General features: G+C 48.0%; 1 long non-coding RNA gene across 1 annotated transcript; it reads right to left on the reverse strand.

The window, feature by feature from the left end:
• Positions 1-726: 726 nt before the first annotated feature.
• On the reverse strand, positions 727-2,844 carry LOC138414912 (uncharacterized). Its single transcript, XR_011247091.1, has 3 exons — positions 2,734-2,844; positions 1,376-1,521; positions 727-908 (listed from the first exon to the last, which is right to left on the reverse strand). It is a non-coding gene; the product is annotated as an uncharacterized lncRNA (long non-coding RNA).
• Between the last annotated feature and the right edge of the window lie 2,130 nt (positions 2,845-4,974).

Raw genomic sequence — 4,974 nt, forward strand, 5'->3', positions numbered from 1 at the left:
GAGCAGTTGATGGTGGGAAGTGGGAAGCGGGTTCCTTATATGCTAAGCCTATAAAGCTATAAGCCGTCATGGAGGTGCTGGGACCATTTTAGTGACTTGTGAGAAGAACCTGCCTGAAAATGAAGTAAACATAGAAAGAGGAAAGCAAGATGAGAGCCAGACTGAGTCCTGATGATATCATTTGACCCCCATGTCTAAAACCAGAGTCCAGGACTTCTTATTTACATAAGCAAAGGATATATTCTCTATTTTTGTTTGCTCTCTTGAGTTGGTTTTTGTATCACTTGTAACTGATGGAGTTTGGGTTGATAATATACCCCAATTTTAAAAAAGAATGATTTCCCTTCTCTTTCATTTAACACTTTTCCTTACATAAAAAACCTAGGTTGTTTCTGCTGCTGCTGCTGCTGCTGATGCTGCTAAGTCGCTTCAGCTGTGTCTGACTCTGTGCAACCCCATAGACAGCAGCCCATCAGGCTCCCGCATCCCTGGGATTCTCCAGGCAAGAGTACTGGAGTGGGGTGCCATTGATGTGCGTCAAATTCTTGCTGTCTGACTTTGAACAAGTCCTATCCATGTGTCCTCATGAAAACAGGGCACGGGACCCCATCACCCAGGTCCTTTCCCACCCTGAAATTGTATACTTTTACTAGTATACGATTCTACCTTCATACTCAGACTTAGATACAAAACTATTTTCTTGAAGAGTATGGATCGAAACAAATAACACTTTCAAAAGTTTAATCAAATTTCAGATGAGGAAAACCACACCTGGTCTCTTTGCTTTAGCAAAATATAGAACCACAATCATGGTGGAGACATGTCATCCGCTAGTTTCCGGTGCCAGAAAACTTCTACTCCCTTCCCCGCTTCTAACGAGTACCACTTAGCCTTTTAATCCACGAAACCTGTCAGAGGTGGGAGAGATGTAACAGTTTAACAATCTTCAGAGGTTTAAAAACAGACCTGTAGTCACTTTAACTGTAAACTCGAGGTACCCCATGCAAAGCCCTTAGGTGACTCTCTGCCACCCCAAATGCCAAGTCAGACACCTGCCCACCAGTTCCCATCCTTCCTCCCACTCCTGCCTACTTGAGCATCCTAGATGTATCACTTAATCTCTCCGCCCTCAGTTTCCCCTTCTGTAAAATGGGGATTAATAGTAGCACCTCTTTCCAAGTGCTGTCATACAGACTGAGTGAGTGAACAGGGCCCCACTACGCAGCGCATGTGCGAGTCCTCAATCGTCTCCAGCTCTTTGAGATGCCATGGACTGCCCTCCAGGCTCCTCTGTCCATAGAATTTTCCAGGCAAGAATATTGGAGTGGGCTGCCATTTCCTACTCCAGAGGATCTTCCCGACCCAGGGATCAAACCTGAGTTTCTTGCGTCTCCTGGATTGACAAGCAGATTCTTTACCCTGTACCACCTGGGAAGCCACATATAGTTAGCACAGTATAAACGTTCACTCTCATCTTCATCATCATTCTTCTGGATGGACTCCTTGGTGCCAGATGGATGGCTGGATGAACAAATGGGTTAAAGTGTGAAGCATCAAAAATATTTCATATTGTGTCAGTTATTAGTAAATACATAGTAATGATGGTATTCTAGAGATATAAAAGTAGCAATTCAGAAGGGACAAATCACACAGCTTGCTCCCCTCTCTGCTGTTCCCACCCACTCTTGAGCCCCCCACAAAACCCTTCTTTTTGGAGCTTTTGCTGTTGACTTCCAGAACCAGAATGTCTAGTTAATGATGATTTTTCAGCTCTTAGTGCAAATTTGCTCCTCTGAGTGTCTAATATGAACTATTCCCAATACAAGTGCAGACACACTCCCCAATTACATCTGTTTTAGCAAAGAGATACCCAGAGTGACCAGTTGACCCCAGAACTCAATCCTCCATGGGCACTCAGAAATAAAAGGATTGGGGAACCAATTCTCCTAAACTGTTCTTAAATGAAACCAACTGATGACTCAGAAAGGCCATTTATTCAGCATAATAGGAGTTAGATTAGATCAGAGCCCCAGGATCAGGCATGACTCAGAGAATTCCCTCCCAAAAGACGTCACCCTGGGCCCCCAAAAGGCTACTGGCTAGCTGGGTCGGCTGATTGCCACCCCTACAAGAGGCTTGAGAGAGGGCTGAGGGGCCCAGTAGGGCTGGGTAGGTACTCTAGCAAGATTTGTTTGCGAGCTGGGTGACTTTGGGCAAATCTCTAACTTCTCTGAGCCTCAGTTTCTTTGGTTTTAAAGTAAGGCTGTAGCACTCAGCCCAGGGTAAGGAACTGACTGAGACCATACGTATCAAATGCCTGTCTCACCAACAGGTGGTCCAAGACTACTGTTGTGTGTGTCCTGCCTTCTCCTGGGGGTATTTCTGGCCCAGAGCCAGCATCAGCCCCTGGTCCATGGAGCACTCTCCCCCAGGAGTGATGGATAAACTCCATTTTCCCAGAGCCCACCTTCTCCTGCCTCAACATCATGACCGCCCTCCCACTGAAAGGCATTCGAGCAGGTTTTAGCTTAACATTTACTGTATTTCACCCCAAATTAGAGCTTCTGAACCTTCTGAGGGTCAGATTTATTTGAGGATCTAATGAAAGCTGTGGTCCTTATCCCTGTCAAAATGACCATGCTTTTGCATGTGACTCAGACTCCAGGAAGCCCCCCCCAACAGCCCTCCCAGGGCCACATGTACCCCGAAATGAAAGTCTCCTCCTTAACTGACCTGCAGCAGCCTCTGGCCTTCCCGTCTGTGCTTGGCCAGTGTTCCTGTTGGCCACGTGTTTGCGAGTCATCTCCAAAGGGGCAGGGTAACTATCCCTCACTTCACAGTTTACTAGGTGCCACAGAGCACAGGACATGTTATTTGTACAGCCACAGGAGGCTAATTCCACCCCCTCTTCAGCCCCCTTTTCATGGTATCCGCCTCAAAAGATGTCCTTTCCTGTTCTGCCTTCAAAACCAGAGGGCCTCATACAGGACCTGGGCCCCAGAGGGTCTACCTCCCTGCCCTTCCCCCTACCAGCTCTCCCCATCCTTGAACCTCCTCCTTCTCCAAGGCCCGCCCCCGCGTGTTCCCAGGCTCCTGTCCCAAGCGCCACCTGTCCTGGGGCTTCACTCACAAGTGCCGCTGTCCTGCAAAGCTCTTCTGGGCTCAGCCCCCGGGGCAGGAGAGAAGAATGAAGACACCCGAGTTGAAAGCTATCAGGCTTCAGAAGCGAGCTTTAAACAGACTTGAATAGCAGAAAGTTTCAAAGGCACTCGCTCAAGTCCTTGTAAAACTCCTGCCACCTCTCCTCTGTGAGCTGGCAGTTCCAGCCTCTTTTGGATCTCTTTGAGCAATCTCCTTGTCGAGCCACCAGCCCCGGTCCTGCAAAGGAGCCAAACAGGCGTTTGTATTTAAGCTTTTCAACAGAAGGAGATGGGTGGGGGGCTGCAGACCCTCTTGGTCTGAAACATGAATATCTCATAGCATCACTGAGCTAGAAATCTACCCTCTCCCATCGGGAATTGATGGCATTTAGGGGGCGGGAAGGAAACAGTCCTATGTCTTCACAGACTCATCTCACAGATGAGGAAACTGAGGCTCAGTCACGTCTGCTTGTTACCCCAGACTGGACATTGCCCAGAGCGCTTGCCTCATCAGTATGTGGGACAGTGCACAGCCCCTCAAAGGGTGACTTCAGCATGAGTTATGGAGCCTGTTTCTCAATGGCCAGCGTTTGGGCAAGCTTAACAGTGTCGACAAAACTAGGACTATTGAAAAACTGAATGTAAATATATGGTCACAGGATTCAGCAGAGCTTTAAAATAATGTGTGTATTATTCATAAAGGAAGAAACTGAGGTTTAGACAGATTAAGTAACTGGCTTCTGGTTACACAGCTAGTCAAGTGATAATCAGTGAGGCTGATTCATAGGCTGGGGTCCTTCCCACCACTAGGTTGTTGGTCTCTGACCTCTCTGCCACCCGGTCACCTCATCCCAAGAAGAGAAGCACATTCAGACAACTGTAACAAAACAGCCGGGCTTCCCTGGTGGCTCAGTAATAAAGAATCCGCCTGCCAATGCAGGAGACCTGGTTTTGATTCCTGGGGTAGAAGGATCCCCTGGAGAAGGAAGTGGCAACCCACTCCAGTATTCTTGCCTGGGAAATTCCATGGACAGGGAAGCCTGGCGGGCTACAGTCCAGGTGGTTGCAAAGAGCTGGACACAATTGAGCAACTAAACAATAAATATAATTGGTTTCCTAGGGCTGCCAGAAAAAAATGCCAGAAACTGGGGGCAGGGGTGGGGGGTGTAAACCACAAAAATTTATTTTCTCACAGTTCTGGAGGCTAAAGTCCACCATCAGAGTGTTGGCAAGGTCTATTGCTCCTGAGGCCAATCTCTGTGGGTTGCAGGTGGCCACCTCCCTGCTGGGTCCTCATATGGCCTTTCCCCCATGTAAGTACATCACTGGTATTGCTTCCTCTCTTGTGAGGGCATTGGTCCTATCAGATCAGGACCCACCAGAATGGCCTCATTCAATCTCAGCTACCTCTTTAAAGACTCCATCTCTACATCCAGTCACATCAGGACCCACCAGAACAGCCTCATCCTATCCCAACTTTCTTTAAGACTTCATCTCTACACTCAGTCACATCAGGACTCACCAGAATCGCCTCATTCTATCTCAGCACCTCTTTAAGACTCCATCTCTACATCCAGTCACATCTGAGTAGCACTTTCCCTGAGGCTTCCCACTGTGCTCGTAATTACCAAGGCAGTTTTCTCTTTTAAAAACATCCCTGGTGTTCCAGTGGTTAAGAATCTGCCTTCCAACGCAGGGGACAAGGGTTCAATCCCTGGTCAGGGAGCTAAAATCCCACATGCCTCGGGGCAAGTAGGCGTGAACTCTCCAACCACTCTCCAACTACAGAGAAGCCTTCGTGCCACAAGAAAAGCCTGGACAGCACAATGAGAGA

The sequence above is a fragment of the Ovis canadensis genome, chromosome 1 (assembly GCF_042477335.2).
Source record: "Ovis canadensis isolate MfBH-ARS-UI-01 breed Bighorn chromosome 1, ARS-UI_OviCan_v2, whole genome shotgun sequence".
Classification (NCBI taxonomy): Eukaryota; Metazoa; Chordata; class Mammalia; order Artiodactyla; family Bovidae; genus Ovis; species Ovis canadensis.